Source organism: Lactuca virosa, chromosome 3, assembly GCF_052849685.1.
Source record: "Lactuca virosa cultivar CGN04683 chromosome 3, Lactuca_virosa_CGN04683_v6, whole genome shotgun sequence".
NCBI lineage: Eukaryota > Viridiplantae > Streptophyta > Magnoliopsida > Asterales > Asteraceae > Lactuca > Lactuca virosa.
Genome location: NC_136428.1, coordinates 181,083,738 through 181,104,455, shown reverse-complemented (window position 1 = coordinate 181,104,455; position 20,718 = coordinate 181,083,738). Strand labels below are relative to the sequence as shown.

General features: G+C 41.0%; 1 long non-coding RNA gene across 4 annotated transcripts; it reads right to left on the bottom strand.

Moving 5' to 3' along the window:
- Positions 1-10,597: 10,597 nt before the first annotated feature.
- On the bottom strand, positions 10,598-19,584 carry LOC145166855 (uncharacterized). Of its 4 annotated transcripts, XR_013740753.1 has the most exons (6): positions 19,194-19,584; positions 18,758-18,900; positions 18,181-18,323; positions 17,217-17,271; positions 11,366-11,423; positions 10,598-10,788 (listed from the first exon to the last, which is right to left on the bottom strand). It is a non-coding gene; the product is annotated as an uncharacterized LOC145166855 (long non-coding RNA). The 4 variants fall into 4 exon arrangements; XR_013740752.1 differs by lacking the exon at positions 11,366-11,423; XR_013740754.1 differs by lacking the exons at positions 10,598-10,788; positions 11,366-11,423 and adding an exon at positions 16,227-16,456.
- Positions 19,585-20,718: the final 1,134 nt, after the last annotated feature.

The window sequence follows — 20,718 nt, the reverse complement described above, 5'->3', positions numbered from 1 at the left end:
ATTGATTTGGCGTTATTTCATGTTCCTTGTTTGGTTGTGGTTCTCGGGCAGAGTCTTTTATTCGAAAGTCTATTTGATCCTTTTCGGTGTACAATTTGCATGCATAAGGTCAACCTGTCATGATTGGTTTGATTGATATGAGTAGAGTAAATCTTAGGACAGCCTGAGGTTGATGTACTCGGTAATTGTGGGATATGGTTTGGTTATGGGACGAATTGGAGTTATCAGGTAGAGCAGTGGGGAAAGGTACATGTAGGTGTGGAAGGTAGTATTGGGCCCATACTACAGGAAGCAGAGGACTTGTACCTGAAGCACTGTTAGATCTGACGACTTCAAGGAGGACCGGTGTAGGAAGATCCCTTATATGGAAATCCTGATCATCGTAATTTATGATATTTCAGGCCAGCATGGTGGTGACACGATTGAGTAGGAGGATCAGGATCAGGGTCTGGATCCGGGGCGGGATCAGGAGACACTATTGGTGTCATCAATGAGAGGCTGCGCGAGCTCATTGCAGCCGAGGTTACCAGGGGCATCCTTGACGCGACCCCAGTCATTTTTGGGACGGTCAAGGAGGGAATTATGGAGATTATGGAGGAGAGACTCAGATCCTTCAGGGCTGAGTTGGCGGCGGGTCAGGTTAGGACCCGAGCTCCCTCGTTCCGGGAGTTCAAGGCATGTGGGGCACTGGAGTTCTTCGGGGTCATGGACCCCATTGTCAGCCGATGCTGGGTAGCGAACATCAAGAATGCCCAGCGCATGAGTTCCTGCCCGGATGCGACGAAGGTTAGGTTTGCTTCGTGTATGTTGAGAGACAAGGCCCGGATTGGTGGGGCCAGCCGGAGTGGCTGAGATGACATGGGCTGAGTTTGTTCGGCGGTTTAATTCGGAGTTTGCACCGCCTATTGAGGTGCAACACCTAGAAAGGGAGTTTCATGACTTGCAACAGACCACCGAGACTGTGGCGGAGATCAACGCCATGTTTCAGGAACGAGCATTGTTGATCCCACAGTATGCTACCGATGAGGAGATGAGGCGGACCCGATATCATTCCATGTTGAGGGATGATATTCAGGAGTTTCTTAGCTTTACGGGGTGCAAGACCCTGAATGAGATGGTGGAGAAGGCTCGTAAGATGGAGATGGAGTTGGATACGCGCACGAAGCGGAAGACTGAGCAGGCACAAGCAGCAGGGAGTCAGGGTAAGAAGCCTAAGACCTCTGATTCTTCGGGTAGGGGCCAGCAAGGTCGGAGCCGGTGTGCCAAGTGTGGGAGGTTTCATAGTGGGGCATGTCGGACAGCTGGGATATCGGGATGTTACTCTTGTGGTCAGCAGGGCCACATGAGTAGGGATTGCCCCAAGAAGGGACTGATATGTTTCCACTGCAACCAGACTGGCCATAAAAAGGCCGACTGTCCGAGGTTGCAGGGAGGGGGAGGAGCAGTGGCGGCACCTGCGTCCGCCACACTGAGGATCACGGATGGCCGCCCTGCTAAGGCGGAAGCCCCAGCGGTGAAGAGCCGCACGTTTCAGCTGACTACCGAGGAGGCTTGGGCCGCGCCAGACGTTGTGGCTGGTACGTGATTACTATCCTCTACTTTTATTATTTTGTATTACTTATGTGCAATTATGTTTGTATAGGGACCTTTTTGGTCAATGGTATAACTGCTCATGTCTTGTTTGATTCGGGTGCTACCCGGTCATTTGTGTCTCTTGTGCTTAGCAAGAAGTTTGGGGACGCGTCGGGGACCTTGGATTCCCCCCTCGAGGTAGAGATTGTTGATGACCGCACTGTTAGTGCGGAGAGGGTATATCAGGGTTGTGTTCTGAATGTGTTGGGCGAGAGGTTCCGTGTGGATCTAGTTCCGATACCGTTATGAGGATTGAAAGTGATTGTCGGAATGGACTGGTTGGGGGCCAACGAGGCCATGATTTATTGCGAGCGCCAGTAGGTCAGGGTTTGAACCCCAAGTGGGGGAGAGTTGGTTACTCATGGGGAGAGGGCCTCGCAGGGACCGACCCTCTGTTCGGCAGCGAGAGTTAGGAGGTTTTTACAGCAGGGTTGCACGAGATTTCTGGCTTATGTTTCGGATACAAGAATGGAGGCCGTGACGGAAGTGGAAAGTGTGCCGGTTGTACAGGATTTTCGGGATGTTTTCCCCGAAGAGTTACTAGGAGTGCCTCCGGAGAGGCAAGTGGAGTTTCGTATTGAACTGGTGTCGGGTGTCGCCCCGATAGCAAAGGCACCATATCGGTTGGCACCACCGGAGATGCAGGAGTTATCGGCGCAGCTTCAGGAGCTGCTGGACCGGGGTTCATTCGTCCGAGCAATTCCCCGTGGGGTGCACCGATTATTTTCGTGAAAAAGAAGGATGGATTGCACAGAATGTGCATCGATTATAGGGAGTTGAACAAACTAACGGTGAAGAACCGTTATCCGTTGCCGAGGATCGATGATTTGTTTGATCGGCTTCAGGGTGCGTCTTGGTTTTCCAAGATTAACCTTCGGTCTGGGTATCATCACATGAGGATTCGGGATGAGGATATACCGAAGACGACTTTCAGGACTCGGTATGGGAACTATGAGTTTGTGGTGATGTCGTTCGGGCTCACCAATGCCCCAGCAGTGTTCATAGACCTCATGAACATAGTGTGTAGGCCGATGTTGGATCGGTCGGTGATTGTTTTTATCGATGATATTCTAGTCTACTCTAAGACCAGGGAGCAGCACGAGCAGCATTTGAGGGAGGTATTACAGACCCTGAGGGCAGAGAAACTTTATGCAAAGTTCTCCAAGTGTGATTTCTAGCTGCGGGAAGTACAGTTTTTGGGGCATGTCATCAATTAAGAGGGTATTTCGGTTGATCCAGCCAAGGTTGAGGCTGTAATGCGGTGGGAAGTACCGAGGAATGCATCAGATATTCGAAGTTTCTTGGGCTTAGCGGGCTACTATTGGAGATTTATCTAGGATTTCTCCAAGATTGTCGTGCCATTGATGTGCTTGACCAAGAAAAATGTAACCTTTCGGTGGGGTGCGGATCAGCAGATGACTTTTGAGACCTTGAGACGGAGGTTATGCGAGGCTCCAATTCTAGTACTACCTGAGGGGTTAGATGATTTGGTGGTGTACTGCGACGCGTCGATCTCAGGTTAGGCGATGTACTGATGCAGAGGGGCATGTGATAGCTTACGCCTCGAAGCAGTTGAAGTCTCATGAGGCAAATTACCCCACTCTTGACCTGGAATTGAGGGCAGTGGTGTTTGCCCTCAAGATTTGGAGACACTACTTATATAGTGTGCGGTTCACTATATATACCGATCACAAGAGTCTGAAGTATTTGATGGATCAGCAGAACCTCAACATGCGATAGAGGAGGTGGCTGGATGTGCTGAAGGATTATGATTGCGAGATTCTATACCACCCAGGGAAGGCCAACGTGGTGGCCGATGCATTGAGCCGCAAGGCGGCGGGGTCCTTGATTAGGGACATTTGTATGAGGATGACCGTGATTTCGCCTTTGTTCGATATGATCAGGGAGGCCCAAGTCGAGGGGGCGAAGAAGGAGAATTGGAAGATAGAGAAAATTCGGGGACAGTATCCTTTGTTTGTTAGAGATAGTCGCGGCCTTTTGACGCAATGTGGTCAGGTATGGGTACCAGTGACAGGGGGAGTGAGGCAGAGGTTATTAGAGGAGGCGCACAAGTCCAAGTTCTCTATACCCCCAGGAGCTACGAAAATGCATAGGGACTTGAGGCTGAGTTATTGGTGGCCCTGCATGAAGCGGGAGATCGACGGGTTTGTGGAGCGGTGCTTGACCTGTAGGAAGGTCAAGGCTGAGCATCAGTGGCCTCATTGCAAGGTTCAGCCACTACCCATCCCCATGTGGAAGTGGGAGGAAATCACCATGGACTTCATCACGAAGTTGCCTAGGACGGGTAGGGGAGTGGACGCTATATGGGTGATCGTAGACAGACTAACAAAGAGCGCCTAATTTATTTCGATCTCCGAGAGTATATCCGTGGAGAAGTTGGCAGAGATTTATGTTCATGAGGTGGTGGCTAAACACGGGGTGCCCGTGTCTGTAGTCTCCGACAGGGATGTCCGGTTTACCTCTAGGTTTTGGAAGAAGTTCCACGAAGAATTGGGCACTCAGCTACATTTCAGTACGGTGTATCACCCTCAGACTGACGGTCAGAGTGAGAGGACGATCCAGACATTGGAGGACATGCTCCGTGCATGCGTGCTGGATTTTGGCGGGAGTTGGGATACATACCTCCCACTGGCAGAGTTTTCGTACAATAACAGTTATCATGCCAGTATTGACCGAGCTGCATTCGAGATGTTATATGGTCGGAGGTGGAGGACCCCAGTGTGTTGGGACGAGGTTGGGCATCGGGTTATGGGGAGCACTGAAGTAGTGCTCAAGACTACCGGGTTGATTCAACAGGTGCGTGACCGGTTGCGACTCGCGCAGAGCCGTCAGAAAATTTATGCTGATCGACGGCGTTCAGATCTCGAGTTTCAGGTGGGGGATTTTATATTGCTGAAGGTGTCACCCTGGAAAGGAATTATCAGGTTTCGGAAGAGGGGCAAGTTGGGGCCTCGGTTCATGGGCATGTTCAGGATCACGGCCCGAGTGGGCAAGGTGGCATATCGTTTAGAGCTGCCAGAGGAGCTTAGTCAGATTCACAACACCTTCCACGTGTCTCAGCTTCGGAAGTGTGTTGCTGACGAGTCCGCAGTTATCTCCTTGGATGACATTCAGGTGGATGGGAGCCTGAACTATGTTAAGAGGCCGGTCGCCATCTTAGACAGAAAGACAAAGGGGCTTCGGAACAAGGAAGTGAAATTAGTAAAGGTGCAATGGCAACACCGAAAGGGCTCCGAATGGACTTGGGAGCCGGAGGAGGAGATGCGGGAACATTACCCCGATTTGTTTACATCTACGGACTACGGGGACGAAGTCTAGTCCAAGTGAGGGAGAATTGTAACACCCTAAATCTGGTATGTCCTAAAACCCTTGAGAATTAACTTTTAGCATAAGTGGTCTATTAAGTACGTTGGGCGTACTTAAGTGTATGCTTAGCGTACTACGCCTGGTTGGCTGCGGAGGAACTAGAGGTACGCTGGGCGTACCAAGCTGTACGCCGGGCGTACGTGCCAGGGGTTCAAAACCCTAATTTTCGGATATGTGACCTATTTAAGCGACCTTAAGTCCCTTGGACTTAACCCTAGACAGCATCCACTACCTTAGAACGCCCTTACACTCCAGAGAAACTTGTGAGACCATTTTGAGATTTGATAAGCGCATTTGTGACACTTTTAGTGTTCATTCCAAGAAGAAGAGGTGATTATACAAGCTTGGAACGAGTTGGTGCTTCAAGATCCTGCATCATAGTCATCTTGCAAAGCTTCTGGAGGTAAAAAGACTGTTAAGAGAGCAACTTTTGTATTCAGCAGACAGAGATGAGTCTTCTCACCATACCTATAGGTCTAAGGCACCAAGGCCGGCCCATTATGTGTTTATGATATATGTGTTAGCCATTATGTGATTTTATATAATATGTGATTGTGTTCTTTGCATGAAGACCCCCGGGGGGGAGCCCGTGGCATTGGATGTAAGACCATGTGGGGTAGCCCATGGCAGTCCTAGGTAAAGACCATGTGGGGTAGCCCATGACATTGGATGTAAGACCATGTGAGGTAGCCCATGGCAGTCCTAGGTAAAGACCATGTGGGGTAGCCCATGGCAGTCCTAGGTAAAGACCATGTGGGGTAGCCCATGGCACTACTACAAATTTTATGTATGCATGGCTTATGGGATATATGTGTAGCTTTATTTAGCTAACAAGATATATGTATGTATAGTGTGTGGTATGCTCTGGGGAACTCAATAATCATTTCGCTTACAGGTTGTTGATTTGTTTCGGGTACATCCGAGCCTAAGGGCAAAGGCAAGGCGTGATGGCGTGGTGTGCACTCTATCTCTCTCTTTCACTGTTAGGTTTTGGGGACATTCTGATGATTTGAATAATTTGTAATGAATCGTTGGTTTGAAAACAATTATGTTGGGATTTCATGATTTATGCAATTATGTTTTATTAACTAAAAGAGAAAAAAAAATTATTTAAAAATTTGGGTTGTTACATCATGCATGGCCATTAGATGCTTCAGAAGACCAAAATGATGGTCTAAAGGTTGCATGGGACTTCCATGGTCATAAAGTTGGCACCTTTATGCCATGAAAACCCCTCAAGACCCTAGATCTGAAGTGATAACCCATTTAGGATGTGAAACTCCCAAGGACCATGATATTTGGACCAAAACTAAGCAAAAGAACCCTAAAAGAAGATCTAAACAACTACAAGGCAATGTTCTAGCTTTATACTAGCAAATTGTCGTGGATGAGGCAAGGATTCTGGATCTATAAGCTCCTTGACCTATGATCCGCTCACACTTCCGGTGTGAGCGGATATCATAATCAAATGAAGCCACTTGACCTATGATCCGCTCACACTTCCGGTTCTCCCCTTTCATACCCTCGACCTGAGCCTCCCGAATCCAATCAAGAAACGGAGTAATCACTATCATCCTCAGGTATATATCCCGAATCGAAGTCGCGGCCGCCTTGCGGCTAAGAGAATTGTCCACCACATTGTCCTTTCCCAGGTGATAAAGGATCTCACAGTCATAATCCTTCACCACGTCCAACCAACAACGCTACCTCATGTTCATATTCGATTGTTCCATCAGATACCTCAAGCTCTTGTGGTCCATGTTAATGGTACAACGAACCCCATAGAGGTAGTGTCGCCAAATCTTGAGGGTGAAAACCACAGCCCCCAGCTCCAAATCGTGTGTCGGGTAATTCGCCTCACGAGGCTTCAACTGCCTCGAAGCGTACACTATCATGCAACCCCGCTGCATCACCACTGCACCCATACCCGTGATCGAAGCGTCACAGTAAACTACGAAATCGTCGTGGCCTCTGGCAAAGTCAGAATCGATTCCTCGCACAACCGCTGTCTGAGAGTCTCGAAAGCTGCCTGATGATCAGGCCCCCAGCGGAGCGTCACTAACTTCCTGGTCAGTCGGGTCAATGGAACAACAATCTTAGAGAAATCCTAGATGAACCTACGATAATAACCCTCCAAACCAAGAAAACTCCTAATCTTAGATGGAGACCTCGGAACCTCCCACTGCATTACGGCCTCTACCTTGGCCAGATTGACCAGAATACCCTTCTAGTTGACCAGGTGCCCCAAAAACTACACCTCACGTAACCAGAACTCACACTTGGAGAACTTTCCAAAAAGTCTCTCCATCCTCAATGTCTCCAGCACCTCCCTCAGGTGCTCCTCGTGCTGCTCCTGAGTCTTGGAGTAAACCAAGATATCATCGATGAAGACTATCACAGACCGGTCTAGCATCGGTCTGCACACGTGGTTCATGAGATCCATGAACGCGGCAGGAGCATTGGTGAGCCCAAACGGCATCACCACGAACTCGTAATGACCATAGGGAGTTGAAAGGCTGTCTTCTGCACATCATCGTCCTCGCATCTGGTGATAACCCGATCACAGATCAATCTTGGAGAACCAAGATGCACCCTGAAGCTGGTCAAATAAATCGTCAATCCTCGGAAGGGGATAATGGTTCTACACTGTTACCTTATTCAACTCCCGGTAATCTATATACATCCGATGTGACCCATCCTTTTTCTTTACAAACAGAATTAGGGCTCCCCATGGCGAACTGCTCGGCCTGATAAATCCCTTGTCTAATAGCTCCTGCAGCAGTGTAGACAACTCCTGCATCTCGGGAGGAGCCAACAGATATGGTGCCTTGGCTATCAGAGCCGCACTAGGAACTAGCTCAATTTTGAACTCTACCTGGCTCTCCGGAGGTACCCCAAAAAAATCCTCTGGGTACACCATCCACGGTCGCCTTACCCTTAACCTGGGTATCCATGACATAGGCGACCTAACCTACGCAGCCCTGCTGTAGGTAGCGTCTCACCCTCGCTGCTGAACACAAAGTCGATCCACACTACAGTCTCTCGCCCTGAATCACCAATCCTCCCCCACTTTGGGTCCGAACTCACACCAGCTGATGCAAGTAGTCGATCACTGCCCCATTAGGGCCCAACCAGTCCATACACATGATAACCTTATTCCCTCGCAGAGGAATAGGGACTAAATCCACGGAATACTGCTCATCGAACAACTGCAGTGTATCTCCCCAATGAACCCTTTCGAACCGAACGGTCCTATCATACGCAATCTATACATCAAGGGTTTAGTCCAGCTCCCCCAGAGCTCCAACAAATCGCTTGCTAAGCGTGAGCGATACAAAAGATCGGGTAGTCTCCGAATCAAATAATACCAGAGCAAATATGTCATTCACTAAGAACGATCCTATAACGAAACACATAAACATAAGTGATAAATCAATATAATAAAGAGATAAGGAGAAGATACATATCCATCCCAATATTGGGAGCTGCACATGCCTCCTCTTCTGTCAGCTGGAAGGCTCTGATCTTCGCTGCAGGCGCCTCTGTCCGGCCCTGACGGCTATTGGTAATCCTCAATGTAGCAGGAGCGGGTGCCGCCACCTGTCCTGCTACTGCTAAACTCGGGCACTGGGACCTCTTGTGGCTCCTTTGATTGCACTGGAAGCAAATCAGATCATATATTGTGGTAGTGGTGGTAGCAGTACAATCCCTGCTAACATGACCACAATGGCCGCACTTAAAGCAGCCCGAACCACCTGCCCTACACGTACCCTCGTGCATCTTGCCGCACTTGCCACATCAGTTGTGGTCCTGCTAGCTCCTGGATCTGTGATCCAATACCTTATGCTTTTTTCCCGAACTCCCTGTCTAAACCCCATCTGGTTTCCTCTTCCTCTCCATCTCCAAATCCAGCTCCCTCTCCTGAGCCATCACTATCATATCCTCCAATGTTTTGCAGTTGGATAGGCTAACAAACTTCCGGATATCACTCCTCAGTATCTCATGGTATCGGGCCTTCTTCATATCCTCGTCCACCACATACTGCAGAACAAGAAGGGCCCTCTCCCTGAACATAGCGGTGATCTTGGCCACTTTCTCAGTAGTCTACTGGAGGTCCTGGAACTCCCATGCATACTGCTGCACATCAATCACTGGTGCAAAATCTGCCCTGAACCTGGTCGAGAAATCACTCCAAGTCAACGCATCGATAGCGACATCATCTCCAATAGCTCATCCAACCTCCTCCCACCAATCCCATGCGTTGTCCTTCAGAAGGCAAGAGGCAAGTCGAACCTTGTCCCCCTCGAGACAACGACTGGTGCGAAAAGCGTTGGCGACATCTGCCAACCACCTGCTGCTAGCAATGGAGTCCCTACCTCCATGGTAGTCTGTAGCTCCACAAGCTCATAACTCTTTGAATGTCAACGGGCGTACCCCCATCATGGCCGCCATCTCGGTGCGGAATGCACCCAGCCGCTCATCAAGTATCTCCAAGATGCCCTCCTTGACCGTGTGGAAGATAATAGGAGTCTGGTTAATGATATTGTGCATGATATCAAATGAAATAAACTCCCTCATTTTATCATCGAGCTGCCCGGATCCAGAGCCCGAGCCTGAGCCCTCGCCGGTGCCAGAACTGCCAACTGGTCTTGTGCGTAGCGTCACCATACTAAAAATACACCATAACAATCATCAGAATACTCATCATAACTCGAGGTTTCACACACACTATAACTTCCCTGGGTTCATCTCAGTGCTCTCCTCTGCTTTCAGTAGTACGGGCCCATACTACCTCCCCCATCTATCCGTACTTTCCTCAAGAATTCCCTTAACTCCACCAAGTCCATTTCACTACCACTGCTCTCAACGCTAATCTCATTATAGGCTTACCCTAGGGTAATCTCAGACCCACAGTCTACCATCAGCTGCATAAGAAGTCCCTGCTACCTTTCCCTAACTAGCTTGGAATACCAGTACATATTACTAAGACCAGATAATTCTTCGAATTACAGGTCTCTCCCTACAACGGTTGGACTCAGACAAGAGCTGCGAAATAGGGCTAAACCTAACCTTCTGAAATTATTTAGTCCTCGTAATATGTAACTTAGCGTATTCAGTTACTAGTTAGTTAAATATAACTAGAACTCCTAAAAGCACAAAGCAAGCAGCACTCAAGCATTGAGTAACCAAAACCAAGCATATCCTAATCAGGCCATCATATCACTGACTAATAAGTACTAGCATGTACTTCAATAAGCTCATACAGTAGGTATACAAGGAATCCTTCCTAGATCCTTAGCCCTAATCTAGCATGCAGTTCACATATTCAAAACTCATATCATAACATAAACATGTATGGGTGATTTGGGAGAACTTACTTGAGCTCAGCTGATTGCATGCACCACACCCTTTTCTCTATTAAAAATCCTTTTTATAAAAAATGATTTTCTTTTGAAAATTTTCATACCAAGTCCTCAGTTTGAGTTCAAACACACCCGAGAGTGTGCCCAAATCCCTCAAACCAAGGCTCTGATACCAACTTGTAACACTCATAAAACATGGTCCAAAAAATTTCATTTTTAATTATTAAATAAAACCATGGTTATCAAAACATCTCGTCAAAACATAAGTCAAGTATCCAAAACATCACAATCATGTTTATAAAACAGAATATCCATGACAAAACATCAGAGTAAACATCCCAGGCCAAAACATCATGATATGTGCAATGTAGTCATCCCGAGCTCTTCCCTTTGCTACCGGAAGTACCTGAAACCAAAACTGAAAACTATAAGCACGAAGCTTAGTGAGTTTCCCCAAACTACCACATACCATACACATAATCACATATAAACATATAAACATATCATGGGCCCCCGCCCTTCATCGTCCCCGCCAGGCATCGGGCCTGCCCTGCATTAGGCACCACACGGTATCGGACAGTATCCGACATTTGGCCCCGCCCGACATCGATCAAAGCTCGGTATACATATAAACATATCAACAAATACACATAGAATAAACACATAACATAAGCATATAAACATTCCTCGGGCCCCGCCCGACATCAGACCGTAATTCAGAAAAGCACACAAACATTCCTCAGGCATCGCCCGGCATTGGACCGTAACCCGGACACATGCAAATACAGACACATGTAAGAATCGCGAAGACATCAAGCATACAAAGATTCCTTGGGCACCGCCCAACATCATATCGTAATCTGGAAACATATAAACATACATCGGGCACCACCCGGCATCGGACCTTAGTCTGGAATAGATATAGTCATAAATACGGGCCGGCATTAGTGCCTTCGACCCATTCAAACAGGAGGAAAACTCACCTCCAATTTCAGATGATAGCTGAAATGTATCTGCCTCGGAATCAGCTCTACTCACTCCCTGAACCAAAACAAACCATTAGATACCATCACATACTCATAACACTTTAGGGTCAACTATGGTCAAAGTCAAAGTCAAGCTCAAAGTTAAAGTCAACGCTCCGAGTTGACTCAACTCATCGAGGTATCCTTTAACTCGCCGAGTTCTCATAAATCTCAAAATCGTGCCTTTTCGAATCAACTCGTCGAGTCCTCCCTCAACTCGTCGAGTCCTTCCTTTTTAACAGAATCGGGACACTTCAGCTCAACTCGTCGAGTTCTTTAGTATGTTAACCCTTCTTAATGCATTAAGCCATTATTCTTCAAATCCAAGTCCCATATTCCGGATCTGAGCCGAAAATACATCTAGGAGGGTAAAGTTTCCAACTTTACCCATTAAAACCCACTCTAGAAGAAATAAGCTCTAATCCTAACCCAAAAAGGCCAAGATCTTGATCCAAAGACAACCAAAACTACAAGATAGACCATGCGGTCATAGATCTGGACTCTAGAGACTAAATGATCACGTAAAGTCTTAAACTTTATCCTCATGCAGGGCCATTAGAAGCTTCAAAAGACCAAAATGATGGTCTAAAGGTCGCATGAGACTTCCATGGTCATAAATTTGGCACCTTTATGCCATGAAAACCCCTCAAGACCATAAATCTGAAGTGTTAACCCAGTTGGGATCTCCAACTCCCAAGGACCATGATATTTGGACCAAACCAAGCAAAATAACCCTAAAAGAAGATCTAAACAACTACAAGGCAAGGTTCAAGCTTTATACCAGTAAAATGGCATGGATGAGGCAAGGATTCTGGATCTATAAGCTCCTTCTTGTGTCCTCAAGCTTTTCCTTCTTCCAATGGCTTCAAGTACACACTAAAAACACTTAGAACGGTTCACAATCACTCACAAGAGCTTTAGGTTTTCGAGATTTAGGGTTAGGGACTTGGAGACTGGAAATGAGGCCAACATCTTGGGATTAAGGTGTTTAAATAAGGTGCAAACCCTGGAAATTAGGGTTTCATATCTGCCAGCCTACTCGTCAAGTTGAGGCCTCCCAACTCGTTGAGTAGGTTACTTAAAATACGCGGCCCTTATGATCTCTACCCGACGAGTTTGGGGCTCCTAACTTTTCGAGTTGCTCTACAAAATAGAATAAACTATAAGTTAAATACATATCAGGAACCAGTCGTTACACACCTTCTATACTTACTTAAATGACTTTATAGTTAGTTAAACGACTAAACATCCCTTTATAATACTATTTTAAATAGATTTAATGATATTTGTACTAAACTAATGTCGAAAGTACTCAATACAAGTCTTATAACGACCGAATCATGGACACCATTCTAATGATATATATATATATATATATATATATATATATATATATATATATATATATATATATATATATACTTTATTTTAATGCGTAAATATGCTATTATAAATTATAACTCATTCATATGAACTCCGTTTTTGACGTTCTTTATTTCCATGCATAGCTATCAACGAGATCTACAACTTTCGTTTAGACTCCGTCGGCTAATTTTGACTTTATTTTTCGTCCATATTTTTATAAAATTAAATGATTTTGCTGAAGTCATAACTCTCTCTTACGGACTCCGTTTTTGGCATTCTTTTTGTCAAAATTCTTATTTTAAATAGTACTACGGTTTTCCTTTTGATGACTTTAGCTAAAAGTCAACCATTCTCTTTGTAGCTTTTTACGTCATACATTCCTTGTGCACGGCTGGCTTTTATATCTTACAAAAATCATATCTATTTCATACATAATCGGATTTCTAAGAAATTTATATTTTTGGGATTGGGAAGATGTGTGTGTATATATATATATATATATATATATATATATATATATATATATATATATATATATATATATTTGCGTACTTATTTTTACGATATACGGGCGATTCGGCTGATTTTTCCTATTTTATTATATTATAATAATCATGAAACACATAATATTAATGTAATTCTTCTTTATTACATAATTTATGTTACAATTGTTAACCCTAACTATTACTTTGGTTAAGATTATTTATCCTAGATAATCTTCTATCAATAAAATCATTTTTAACACTTATTATATCTTAATTGACTAGCCCGAATCTGTGGGTGTTACAACTTAGGCTTTATAGTCTTCTTCCATGGCATGGAATCTTTCTTCCTCAAGGATTTTGGATAAGTATATAGCTCTCAATTCTTATTTATCAATACATAATTTTATGAAGGATAATACTAAATTCAAGGATTTTCACAAGATTGGACCTTTGGAGTATACTTGAAGTTATTGTCTCAGAAGCTTCACTTCTACTGACTTTAGATTTACTGCATTCGACTTCTCTCCTACACACTCTATTGTCTTTGTAAGTTTCTTCACATCTATTGCTTCTAGATCTTTCGCATATTTTTACACTACTGGAAAGCTTCACATTATCTTAATTCTTCTTCTTATTCATATTATCTAAAATAATTTTGTCTCTTCCTTCAAGTTTCTTTTATGAACCAGAGTCCATTACTAGATCATCTTCGTATACTTAATTCCTATTGAGTGTCACATCTTGGCTTCTGATAAGTCTTTAACTTTGGTTACCCCAGAAGTGGTACCCTAAGTATTATGAATCATAACCATTAAATATGCACGTCTTCACCTTTTCCTCTAACCAGTTTTTATTTGTATCATTTATTCTGATGTAAGAGACACACCTAAAGACCTATAAATGAGCAAAGGATATCTCTCAACCTAGTCCTCTTCTAGAATACCTATAGGTACTGAGTGTCCTTTCTTTATTAAAAGTGTTGTGGTATTAACTACATTTACGAGGAACATCTTTGGCAACCTTACATGTTGCCTCATGCTCTTCAGACTTTTGTTTAATGTTCAATCCATCTTCTCCATAACGCCATTTTATTCAGGTGTCACCAGAATCATTTTCGATATTAGGATCCTATGCTCAACATAGTAATCAACAAAATTTTTACTATTATATCCATCCGTATTATCAAACTTTAGGCACATGACTTTGAGATCCATCTAGTTCTCAACAACATGCTTCCATTTATTGAAGGTGGTGAATACTTTAGATTTATTATTGATAAAATAAACACACACCATCCTTATTGAATCATCTATTTATATCAAAAGTAAGTCATGAAACAAAATTTTGGATCCTTGTTCGACCAATATAAAGAAACAATAAAGATCAATCATAGTAAGAAAAGAACATATATATCTATAGCCCTCGTTTTCTTATGCCAAACAAGTTGATTGGATGAGGTAGGATCCAAAATAGAATCCTTCTTATGCAGTCACACCCAAGGAATAAATTAGAAACACCTTAATGCATCGAAACAACCATCGACACAGACCCTAAGCAATTAGGGTTGATATGAGAATTACAAAGCACGTAGCCAAGTCGGATCCAGATTTTAGATAAGGGGAGAGGACAGTTGAATTTCTTAGGGTTTTCTGACATTGGATAATCTCATGAATCTAGTTGGTAGGCCCTCTATATGGGAAGGATTTAAACATTTAAGAGATAATTACTTGGTCACTAAGCAAGTACCCTTAAGTTTGGTAATTATCTGGCTTTCAGATTCTTACACTTGAGTCCTTATAGATCTACAAGCTTCATTTAATTAATTAAAGACATAATTAATTAACAAACCAGTTCCTTATAATTCTTCTCTTGTCAATATTGCTTATATTTTTTTCTTTAGTCTAACCTAAAAGGACTTTGACAATAATAGTAATATTACCAATTGTGTTATTGTTGGATCTATTCTCAACACTATTAACGTTTCTTGCTATTGAAGAGACCAAAGTTGGTCAATGGACATCTAAATGATAAGTTTTAACTTCTCGGCCTTTGTTGTCAGATCAATCTTGGTGAATATAACCTTCTTTTGCTTTCCAAGTGTACATGGCTCATAAAATTTTACAACCAAACTTTTTTTAGTAACTTAATATAATTAGACTTACAACTATTAGCCAAAATTATAATGTAAAGATTATGTAAAAAATATTTGTGATTCAATAGTATTTTGATCTTTATTCTAAAATGTGGAAAATTAGTTATTATACTTTTTATAAGTTAATCTAAGTTTCAATGTCTAAATGTTTCATGAAAAGCATGTGCAAGACCCTTATGTGCACTTAAATATAGTTATTGCATATGAGACCCTTGTGTGCACTTAAATGGAATTAGTGCACATAAGACTCTTATCTGCACTTAATGGAATTTACGCACATGAGACATTTGTGTGCACTTAAATGGAATTACTGCATAGGAGACCCATGATGTAAACTCGAATGGAATTAGTATACAAGAGACCCTGATGTACATATATTTCGAATTTGTGTATGGGAGACCCATGGTGTTCTCTTTAATTGAAATAGTACACAAAAGTTCTAAATATGGACATTAAAACTTAGTTCATCCATGTTCTTATAACCCGATCCCTAAAATGAAAGAAAGGTATACCAATAAATGAAAATTGCAAATTATATAACAAAGAATATTTAGAGAAAATATTCAGGAAAATGGGTTTATAATGAAGAAGATATAGTCATTTGAATATGACAAGTTTGAAGCCTGAAAGTGACAAATACGGGTGAACATTTCACATTTGAATAACTTAAAGTTAGGAATTATTCATCCAACACTTAGTAAGAAGAAGTCATAGAGCTCATGACCAGCTTGTCATATATATATATATATATATATATATATATATATATATATATATATATATATATATATATATATATATATATATACTAGTGAATTTAGGAGGACCGTGCTTACCCACGAATGGTGAATTGGGTATTTTCTTAACCTCTATCTAAAACTTTGGAGAAATGCAAGTACATTGTTATTGTATGCAAGGAATTCCAAGTACGTTATTGGTGTGATGCCTTTTTGTTCTGGTATCACTACAAAATTTGGATTCCATTGTTCATCCAACAACCTGAAGGAGTTATTGATTTATTTGAGCTCAATGTTCAGCACTTTTCATCTACATACAAAGCCAGTGAGCAACTTTCACTATTGTAGTTGGTTCGATCTTTAAAAGTACAATGTTTTGATAAGACAAAAGGTTAAAAGTACAATGTTGTTTAGATCTTTAAAACTACTGTTTAAACCTATAAAAATACCAAATACCATGTAAGATATTAAATATTCTTTTATTTAACCACCAAGAGATGTCACAAATACGAGCTTGGCATCAGAACTTGCCAAAAGTTCAACCATTTTGTCCAATAGTTGTTTGTGTTTGACATGAGAGTTGCAAGTTAGAGGACAAAATTTAAAGTTTACCAATTGAATCTGGAAACTAATTAGTTTATTCTTGTAATTCCTTTTAAATACAATGCTCTAGTTAGGAAAATAAAAGTAAAAGTATAATGTTGTAGTAATAGAAAATGAAACAATATTGTGTAGGTAATTTTTTTGTACTTTTGTTGAAGATGAACCAAGTGTAGGAACAAAATTGACCATTAAAGAACCCACATTGGTAAAATAAGTATGATTTTTTTATAGCATGCATCCTACATTCCTACTATTGTGTCTGTTCTTTTATATTCCTTTTTTTTTGTTAATTTTTAAGTTTGTTTTCTCACCGTCTTTGATGACTGATCATTAAAAGGAAAACTTAAAAAAAAATTTCAAAGTAAAAAAATCATAGTCAGGCATTTTATCAAACACTTACTGTGCAGAACATTGGCTAAGTTTTCATGCCATTAAGAATCAGAGAGCTTATGACTCGAGAATTCTACCTTGGATATTCAGCAATCGGCATGATGAAAAATAAAAGTAGAGCCACCACATTTCCTGTCTCTCATAATCATGAAGGCAACATTAAATTAATATAAATGAAAATTAGAAGACCAAATGGTGTTCGTATGTAACAAAAGGTAAGGAAAAGAGAAACTTGATATGATATTAATGACTCCATAACTAATCATTTAACAGTAAAAATGCATGCTAAAAAGTAAATATAAGAGAATAATCAACATATGAGCACAAGGAAAGAAGAACATGGACAAAAAATTTAAATGAACATAAAATGCAAAAAAAAAAAAAAAAAAAAAAAAAAAAAAAAAAAAAAATCAAATAATTTGATATGCCATTGGTATATATAAAGTTCAAAAATAACATTTGAATTTTAAAATAAAATACTTAAGTGATCAAATTCAAACAAAATATTTGAATTTTAAAATAAAATACATTATAATTTTAGACAATAAAATACTTAAGTGATACAGTTATGAGTAAATCTCATTTTGGTTCTCATGGTGTAGTGCTTTGGTGCCCAATTACAAAAAACATTAACCCTAATATCTAAAATACCAACAATGAAGAGGTTGTTGAACACCTACATCATTAAAGCATATACATGACCTTTGCCCAGTTTCTTGCCAAAGCCAATTCCTGGTTGCATCAATAGGAGGAGTGATAACTTTCTTAGCCCTTAATATTAAAGCTTGATTTCTTTATGTAATTGCATATGCATATTTAATGTAACTTTAATATAATAAAATGAAGTCAAGAAAAATGCAACTATCAGGAATAATGTTCAACATAATTACCCCCCCCCCCCCCCCCCCTTAATGATCCAAAATCAGAATAACATACAACATTCATTTCAATTCACCACGAGAGCAATCTCAAGCTTGTTAAATAAATTAAAAAAATAACCATGAAAGAAATTTCAAGGTAAAGACAGAGGTATAAGCTGACCTTTACTCCCAATGATTTGCACAAAGAGTAGCTGAATAGTATATAATAATCCAACTGTGGTTGATCAGTAAGATAGGAAGAAATCTGACAAATTGATTATGCCATAGTAGATTTGATAGAAAACTGCAACCTTTTACATACACCTACAAAAAGCAAAAAACAAACAATATTGCCGTTAAACAAAAATATTGATCATTTGTTAGTGCAAGGCATATGTGATTCTTGTTTGAACATGAAAGTGTTGGTATAACTGTTAGCAATCCCAAAATGTTCAAATCAATTGCCATCAGTTAGCATATGTACAATTAAAGACATTGAGAGAGACAAAACATAGCACATGTATAATAATAATGAATTGGAACTATGGTGAGCTTAATTTACTTTCTACTATGCCTGTAACATGTAGAGAACATTTAATCAAACACCTAGTGTGCATAAAAAAATCAAGTACTAATGTCACAAAATATTAATAATTCCATGAAAAGATGTGAGAGAAGGTAGAAGGGCGCACAAAATCGTCCAAAAAGGACCAGTTGTACATGAAACAGATAACTGTGGTTGAAAAAAGAAGAATTACCTTTGAAATATGTCTGCTACGCAAATGAACTGCACTCCTTTAATTTTGAAGTCTCCAACCTCAACGTGAGGTCAGGATGACCGGAAGCAAGAAGGCAACTATCATACCACATGACGGATGCGTGTGAAGGTGGAATTGATTTTCTGAAGAGGATGATAATGGATTTTCAGAAGCTTATGTGCAAAACCAAAACAATAATTGTAATTTTTTTTAATAAAGAACAGAGAGAGACATTGGGAAAGGGAATTAGAAATTCAAAATTAGGTTCTGTATGCACAGAAAAGTTTGAAGAAAGATGTGATGACTGGAAATAGAGGCAGTGGAAAGTGCCCGATCATGAGAATCTCACAAACTTATATCAAGAAATAGGCTATGCCGGCTCCCAAATACATTTTTTTGGAATCGAAGAAATAAAAAGAAGAAATTATGTCGGTACCTGATTTAGGCTTTTGCTCTTTTCAGTAGGATGGAGTAATTAAACCGGTACCCAATCGACGTTAGGTCGGTATTACCAGATTTTCGGTGAGTCAGATGCAATCAAGGAGAGGTGCCAATTAAAGGGGGTCCAAGAGTGGCAAGCAGCATCGGGAGAAACAACGCCGCCAACAAGGAAAACCCACCACCAAGTCTTCTTCCTCATGGTGATATCAGGCTGACCGGAAGCAAGCACCAAGACACCTTTCATTAGCAGCCAAACGACGCCGTTTCTTCAATCCCAGTGTGTCGTCATGCTATTTTAGGTGGAAAGGAGTTTAAGCACACAAAGAGGCAGCTTAGCTCCAGGTGACGGATGCATGAGGGTAGTCGGTGGGGAACTTCTCATAGACGTGGACTCCTTCATTTTGCAGAAAAGGGTTTCATATATATATATATATATATATATATATATATATATATCGGTATTGTATAAATTCTGACTAGACTAGGTACCGATTAATCTCCAATTAGTCCTTAGGCAAAGTAGAAGCAAATGGTAAAATTTTAACACTTTGACATAGTTCTATCTCAATAAAAGCTATCTGAAGAATGATTATTCTTGTATTAACCATATTAACCTATTTTGTTATGATATTAGTGGTACATACGGACTTTGTTATGAAATTATTCATATTTTTTTTAAAATTTAAATAACTATCACTTTAGGGTCCCCGATTATTCTCTGCCTAGCTGATCAATCCCTTAACCTCAGTCCACCAACTAACTAACATCGATTGATTTTTACCAATATATATATATATATATATATATATATATATATATATATATATATATATATATAACTCAATAAAATCAGACTTTAGATGTGGAACTTATGGTTAATTGAAGATAAGGAAAAATTTAGTGAAAATGTAAGACTTAAAAAAAACATTTCTAAGCCTAGTAAGAGTTTCAAATCGCATATGATACCTACTTTGGAGCTTAAAAATGATGAATTGCATATGTGTAAATTACATGTGTGATATGTCCTTGGAAATCTATTGATAATTACTAAAAATAAAGTAAAATCAGACCAAACATAATTCATATAAATAAGTTATGAACGTCCAAAGTTTAAACGAGAGGCTGAATTCTCAGACAAGTCAACTAGCGAGTTAATCAGTGTGTAGTCGACCATCATGCCTACATGAGACGTACGAGGCCATATGAAAACATATCGAGACCTAATTTTTGACACATCGTAACTTACATCCTAAGATAAATGTAGAATACACGCATGCACTACTTTGACCGCAATTGGCCCTCGAAATATCGATTTATTTTACTAAGTTATTTTAGATGAATATTCTCTCCACCTTTAAGTGTGTATGTGTTGTTTGAGCATGAGTGTATGTAAGTTATTTCTTACAAGATCTTAAGAGAAAATCAATGTGCTTTTATCATCCAAGATATGATTTCAAGGTAAGAGACTATACTCTTTCATTTGTATGGTTTAAATTCAAGTATTGTTGATATTATCAAGA